This window comes from Mus caroli, chromosome 13, assembly GCF_900094665.2.
Source record: "Mus caroli chromosome 13, CAROLI_EIJ_v1.1, whole genome shotgun sequence".
NCBI lineage: Eukaryota > Metazoa > Chordata > Mammalia > Rodentia > Muridae > Mus > Mus caroli.
Genome location: NC_034582.1, coordinates 36,043,779 through 36,051,608, shown reverse-complemented (window position 1 = coordinate 36,051,608; position 7,830 = coordinate 36,043,779).

The following is a 7,830-nucleotide window of genomic DNA, read 5'->3' as shown; positions in this document are numbered from 1 at the left end:
CAGCTCTTCAAAGGAAAATGATGAAATTCTCACATTCCCAGCCTCCTGGCTGAAATCTTCTAATTAAAAAGGTTATGCAATGTACATTGTGAGCTTCAAAACCTGAAGGTTTAAGTTTGGGGACAGGTGATGTCAGAGTGCTCTGTCGAACATCCTCCAGATGTCTCCCACCTCAGTGGCTTTGTTAAATTGCCAATTAAAAACCCGAATAAAACTCACCACGTTGAAATAAAGATAGAGAAAAGCACAATGCTGTTGAAGGTCTCTCTAGAGTGCCAAGGCAGTATCAAATACTGTTTTATTGGGGGGGGGGATCAATTTTTTAAAAGAATTATTTACATATTTTAAGTATATGAGTACACTGTAGCTGTCTTCAGACATACCAGAAGAGGCATCAAATCCCCATTGTAGATGGTTGTGAGCCACCATGTGGTTGCTGGAACCACTCAGGACCTCTGGAAGAACAGCCAGTGCTCTTAACCACTGAGCCATCTCTCCAGCCTGGGATAAATAGTTTTTAAAAACACACAGAAGCAAAACTCCCCAGACCCTGAAGAACCTGCTGTATCTGAAATGCAGAACATCTGGCTTGTCATTTTGGGATTGTCCATAAATATTAGTTTTACAAAGCCCAGCATACCTACAAGCACTGAGAGCTGTCCTTTAAGCCACATTTGAGAAAATAAACAAGGCTCTGATATGAAGAAATTACCCAGCAAGGTGTTGGCGACCCAGTCTTTAATCCCAGCACCTAGAAAGCAGAGGCAGGCAGCTCTCTGTGATTTGGAGGCCAACTTGCTCTACTAAGGAAGTTCCAGGACAACCAGAGCTGTGTAGAGAAACTCCACCTCCAACAACAAAACAAAACAAAAACAAAGAAAGAAGAAAGTAGATGGATGGATAGATAGATAGATAGATGATAGATAAGCAGGCAGTGGTGGCCCTTGCATTTGATTTCAGGACTAGGCAGACTGGCTGCTTTTTGGGTGTGAAGCCAGCCTGGTCTACAGAGCTAGTTCTAGGACAGCCGAGGCTACACAGAGAAGCCCTGTCTCAAACACCAAAATACATACATGCATACATACATACAGGCAGACAGACATATAGATGCTGGAGGTGGGGAGTCAGACTAAGACAGGAGAGCTGCAATGGGTGTGAGGCCAGCCTGGGCTACATAGTGAGACCCTGTCTAGAAAATAAAAGAAAGAGAAGACAATAGGAAGTGGGGGAGGAAGGCAGAGGGAGGGAGGAACTCAGAGACTAAAATATAGAAATTTGGTTTTAATGGCAGTGGAGTTTTGTGCTGGAAGAACAATGGGGTCCAAGGGTCCCCCGATCTAGCGCCATCTGCAGCAGATAGACCCCTTAAAGAGACATAAGATGCAAAGCAAGTGTCTCAGCTTTCTAAAATAAAGCCCTTAAAAAATAATTTAAAAGACATGCCAGGGTATTTCCAGATTAGAGTAACAACTTGAAAAGTCTCAAGCCACGCCTTGCACCCTAGTCTGCCGCCACTCATCTAAGATTAACTGAAAGCAAACGTAATCTTGTGCGGGGACTCCTCATTCCGCGCTGCTGCGAGAAAATGCGTGGAAAGACCTGGAGAAAGGGACTCAGGACAGAGCGCTGGCGACAGCCCTGGTTTTGCATGGCAGAAAGTTTTGAGGCTTCCTTCCCAGACTTCCAGGAGACTTGTTTCAAATTAGGAGACTCTCTGTCTCCACCAGCCTCTAAATTCTGAATGGGAAGGAGCCAGATCGGCTCCCCGCCTCCTGGCCCGGCAGGATTTGGCGCCGCTGCGCGCAGCAGGGACCATCCATCCCGAGGGGGCTTCCTATACTCGGCGCCGCCCCCAGGCTGGACTCTAGCCACCAGCCACGGCTCCCCCTGGAGCTGGGAGGATCAGAGTCTCTGGGCCGAGGGCTTGGACGTAGAGATGGTCAGAAGCCCCTGGTGTCTCCTTCGTGACAGGAGGTGACGCCCACCTGTTTGCTCACGAATGGCCTCATTCAGGCAAAGACACCTCAAATAGAAGCCAGATTCCATCAGAGGCGTGGCTGAGCCATACACACATCCTCCTGCAGATTAAGGTGCCGGAGGGACAACAGCCTGGGGCCACGAGCTGCTTGTAGGGCCCCCTGGGCTTGCAGCCTTTAGGGTAGTTAAGTAAAACTTAGCCTGCTGCTGATCCCGGCGGCTGCTTCAGGAAAAGGCATCGGAGCAGCTGTGCCCAGGAGACCCACCTTTATGCTCAGATATAGAAAAACTGACCCAGGAGAGGGAGGATTCCGGAGAGGGCGCTACGACAGAGCCAGATAGTGGTCAGCAAACAGTTTGGAGAGGTTGGGGTTGGAAGTGGTGGGGTGGGCAGGATAGAACAGAGAGAGAAATGTCCTCCTAACTTAGGAGAAAGATAAAGAGTAGCCTCAGATTTTAAAAGTTGGCACAGTGGTTGGGAGCACTTGTTGCTCGTGCAAAGAACCCTGGATCTGGTGCTCACACCCTCATTGGGCTGCTCACAATAACATATTCTGGCTTCTACACCTTCGAAGACAGGATACACACTTAAAAAAAATAATTGAAAATATTTTCTTTAAAAATTGCTCCAAGAGTGGAGCAAGGCAAACAAAGCAACTAGTTAAAAATATCCATGGCCGGGGCCGATTCTCACAACATTCTGTGAGGCATCTGAGAATTTGCAAGTTCCCAGCTGATACTGACTTTCCCCTGGAAAGCTTGCAGGCTGGCAATGCCCCGTTTTGTCTTTTTATTCTTCTTCAGTACTGGGGATCAAACCCAAGGCCTTCCCTATGCTAGGCAAATGTCTTGGAGTTAAATTCCCTTGAAAGATTTTTTTGCTTCATCCCTTCTCGGAGACATTCTTATGTAATTGCACCAGAAAGCTGCCTGGGTATCAAACCCGGGGAACTCTCCAGGTGACCTCCTTGTAGAGCAAAGCCAAGGCTATTTTGGTCTTTCTTTGCTCCCTGGAAAGCTTTTTAGCTGGGGGAAGGGTTTAGGGTCACCCCACCTTGGGCTTTTGAAGATCCTGTTTATTTCCAAGCCCCTGACAAACACCCTGTCACATGTGACAGAACTCTTGCACCAAGGCTCAAGCCTAGCCTGGACTCTGCTTTCATGAGCTGTATGTGAGTTGTGAAGGGTGACACAACTTCGCCCAGGTCTTCAACAAGTACAAGTGAGAATTCCACACTGTAAATTCTTCCAGCCAGATCTGAGGCAAACTTCTATCTCCCTTTGCCTCTCTGAACTCAGGCTGGTCTTTTAGGACCCAACATGATCTCTTAAAGTCTAATGGCCACAGACTTTTCAGACACCAAGACTCCCCAGTTTAGGGTGGCTTGTATGCACAGGAGCTCAAACTCCCAACTGAGGATGTGTATGCTTCATGGATTATGATGGGGGGGGGGGTAGAAATGCCAGGGGTGGGGGTGGTAAGTCAGGAAACAATTTTGAATGCTCAGGTACAAACTCAAGTGTTAGGTATAGTAAGGTCTGAAAAGTAATACCAAGACCGTCAAAGCAGTCTGAAAGGAAGAATTCCTTCTCTTAATTTGTTTGTTTGAAAGCAATGGAGAGGCAGGCAGAGACACCTTGGTGGAACCCCCCCAGTCATTCCAGTCATCCCAGTCACCCCAGTCCCTGAGCCTGGCTACACAAAGCTCCTCTCATCCTGCTTTAAACCTGGAAAAATTTAGAAGACTCCAAGGCTTGTGGGTGAAGACAAGGATCTCTCATGGTGTCTTAGGACAAACCTTTCCAGCTTTGCCTTGACATTTAGTGGGTGCCACCTGGCTCTATCTTAATCTTTTCCCCTGTCCAGAACACATTCAGGAGACTGACATCCATTGCAGGAGGCAAAATCAACTGGCACCAGTCAGGAATTTCATGAGTACCCCTGCAGCCAGGGAGACTAACAGGGACTCATAAATTCTGAGACTTCATCCCCCTCCCCAAATTCTCTCATCTATTTTGAAGGGCCTTAAAAGCATCTGAAGACTTGAGGAAAGCTGGCATTAGTGTTTGTGTGTGTGTGTGTGGGGGGGGGTGTCAGTGGGTTGGTCCATTCCATAGGGCCAAGAAAGGACACTGTGCACCTTGCCTGGCCCAGTCCTGGATGCTGACTGGCTGAGCTCTTCTGCCGTGTTCTTGCTCCAAAGCCCAGGCTATTCTGATCTTTCGCGGCCTGTTAGGACAAGACACGATGGGGACTCCTTGCTGTGGCCAAATGATTTACTCTTCCAAGGAAGAAGTTAGAATAGTCTCCATTTCTCCTGTCACCTCTCACGCCACCCACCACACCACGCGCGTGCGCCCGGATCTGCAGAGTTTCGCTCCGAGGCAGATCACTTTATGACAGGGTGTGACAAGTGGTGATTTTGTTCCTCTTTTGATGGCAGGATTGCTTTGTAAACAGAAGCACAAACTCGTTCCGATAGTGGTTCCGCACCAGTGCACCAGCAGCCCTGGCAAAGCGGGCGGGCGGCCGAGTCAACCGCTGCACCTGTCGCCCAGGGCAGAGAGGGCTGGGAGGCCGGGCGTTGAAAGGTCTGCACCTAGTGATGGCGTGTTCTTCCAGCCTTCAGGGCACATCCTCAGCTACTGGGCCTTTCTAGTACACACCTAGGGCTTTTTTTCCCCCCCAGGACGGCTCTTTCTACTGGCCCCAGGGAACATCAGTGTGAAGCACCCGGTTTCACTCCAAGGTCTCCGGTCCGGTCCTCAATTCAGCACCTTTGCAAAGCGATGTAGCTTCCTTCTCTTGTGGTTTCCTGGTAATCCTCTTCTTTTGCCTTAATCCTACTGGAGAGTCCAGAGGGCTTTGAGGCCCTGGAGACATCGTTTCTAAGGAAGGCCTCAGGTACAGTGGGAAAATGCCACTCAACACCTCCCCTTCCTCTTTCTTTTCAATCTCCCTTCCTGGCTCGGACCCTAAGGAACTAGTTTACTATTCAAAGTTGAGTTGAGTTTTCTCTGGCCCAAGGGCAGCCAGGAAGATAAACTGTGAAAGAGGGCGGTGCTTATTGATTCCTGATCCGCAAAAGGGGGAAAGTGAACCACACACAGGTCACCCCACAGGTGACTTTAGAGTTACCCACTTTTTAGCCTTGGATCCAGATTCTGAGTTACTTTTAAGGAACTTCGGGGTCCAGCCCTGGAAGTTCCTCACCAGATCGGCAAAAGAGAAATGACAAGGAATCGTGGTGGCCCTGAGGTGAATGAAACCGAGGCGCAGAGACTAATCTTAACAGCAGATTCCTGTTGCGGTTTGGGGACTGGTGGCGTTAAAGGAGAGCTTCAGGTCAGGGATGGGTTCTTGTGTATTTGATACTCCGGTCTGGCAGAGACCCAACTCAGCCTTACCTGCAGCTGGGTTGCATGTCATCTGTCATCCGATCTACTCTTTCCCAGAGAGCGCGTTCTGGAAGGGTACAGAAAGTTTGCAATCCGATTGGTGCTAAGTCTTAAGGCCGCTTTAGCTTCTGAGCCAGCATTGCTGCCTCTCTAGGAAGACTGTCTTAAGCCTGGTGCCGAATGAAGCCGGGAGGCGGCTCAGGTTTGTCCTTCAATCCTGTCCTGGGCACTGTGGGTGTCTGAGTGCCTCTGAGCCATAGAAGACAGATGAGATGAGGAACAGATATGGAAGCAGGTGTCTGGGGAACTGGAGTCTGGATGGAATGGGGTGGGGGGTGGGGGTGGTTGAGGAGGTAATCTTGGGAGGGATCTAGACAAACACCTCAGCCTTGGGCGGGGGGGTGGGTAGTCTTCGGTGAGGAAAATGGAGCTGATCTCATCTTGAATTGAACTGGTTTTGAGTACTGTAGATGTAAAGGTGTGTTTGGGATGGTAGGACTGGAGCCTCTGGAGTGCTCTGACTGTTATATCGCCTGCTGAACGGACTTGCTCTGGTTCCCCTCCTGAATTCTTACCAATCACTCTTTCTTTTCTTTCTTTTCTTTCTTTCCTTTCTTCCTTCCTTTCTTCCTTCCTTTCTTTCTTCCTTTCTTTCTTTCTTTCTTTCTTTCTTTCTTTCTTTCTTTCTTTCTTTTCTCTCTCTCTCTCTCTCTCTCTCTCTCTCTCTCTCTCTCTCTCTTTGGTTTTTCGAGACAGGGTTTCTCTGTGTAGCCCGGGCTGTCCTGGAACTCACTTTGTAGACCAGGCTGGCCTCGAACTCAGAAATCCGCTTGCCTCTGCCTCCGAAGTGCTGGGATTAAAGGCGTGCGCCAACACCGCCGGGGCGCAAACTGAGTTTCAAGTCAATCCAGAATCTTGGCTAAGAGCACTCAAAACTGATGTGAACTCCGAGGTTTTAGCTGGAAAACTCTACTTCTAGATCTTTTCACTTTTCCAATCTTCTTCTTTCCACCCTCCAGAGTCTCATGAGAGATCCCCAAAGCTCACCTTCCCGAGGCCCAAACTCTTTGATCTCCAGTGTCTCTATCTGCTCTGAGCAGCGACTGACTTTGCACACGCCACCAACCACCGCCACCATGGCCTTGCCTGCCTCTTCCTGCATGCATCGCCTTGCCCATCAACAAAAATCACGCAGGGTGGAGATGGCGCTCCTTAAGCCCCACCCCAGCCACAGCACATGTCTGTTAGGTCTTTCAGGACCCGGCCAGGCCTAATAAGGGGGTGCTGTATGGATCCCAGGTAAGGAACGGCAGGGCAGAGGGTGTCTGTAACCACTGCACATTTGCAAGGGAGCTCAGAGTTCCCCAAGGGAACCACAAGGAGCTTCAGACACTGCCGCCACCTGCGGCTTGGGCTAAAATAAGAAATAGGTTTCACCTCTCTGTTTTCAACACCCTGGGGAAAAAAGGGGCGGGTTCAGTGTAGACATTCATGAGTTTAAAACATCATTTTACTATTAGTTGTCACTAAAACAAAATAAAGGGGAAACAACCCCTCAAAACTCCACCTACAAACAAACTCCAAACTTGTTGAGCAAGGTTTTAAGACAGGTCCAAGAAAGTTTCCAATCAAGTAGAAAATCGGCCCTGAGATGAAAGGCCAGCAGATTAAGGGACGATTAAAATCGCTGAAGGGACTCCAAAGAAAGACACCAACACTCCTCCCCTCGACACTCGAGTGGGGTGCACCATCTAGACCAGCCTCCCCGCCAGAGTAGGAAGGAGGAGTTTTGGGGTGGAGACTTCTTCTCCACTCTGCAATTCACAGCTGACCTTTTACATATATTTGCTGACATGTCAGAGAAATGATTGGAGACCGGTTCTTTGTTCTTCCCTAAGTCCAGGCGATAGTAGCGCCAGGAGAATGATTGAGGCTGTCTTGGGTGCTCCAGGCTTGCGCTCTGTATAGCCTGAAACCTCATGGTCCCCGAGAAAAGGACTGCCGCAACTGTGGGAGCAGGGCACCCACCCCCGGGCGAATCTTCTCTCGCCTCTGCTCCTGCCCAGGTGTGATTGCTGACAGAGATGAGCGAGCAAGATGGGAGCCCCAAACCCTGTGGCTTCTTTTAAACTCCCCTCTAATTAGAAACAGCAGTGAAGTCACCTGAACGATTTTATCTGTCATGGGAAAGCAAATCCCAACCCCAAACCTCAGCTGCCTATCCCAGAACCACCAACGCCCCATTCTCGCTTTTAAAAGTTTTTAATGAAAAAGATAAAGAGCCTGAAAGTCATGGGGGCTTGGGGGAAGGGGGGCAGGAACCGTGAACGTGGGTTGTTGGTGGGCTTTATACTTAAGTGTTACTATTCCAACGTGAAAGAGCACGTGTGTGTTTGTAGTCCCCTCACCCCCGACCCTCTGCCCATGGGAGGAGACTGAATTTCGGAGACATAA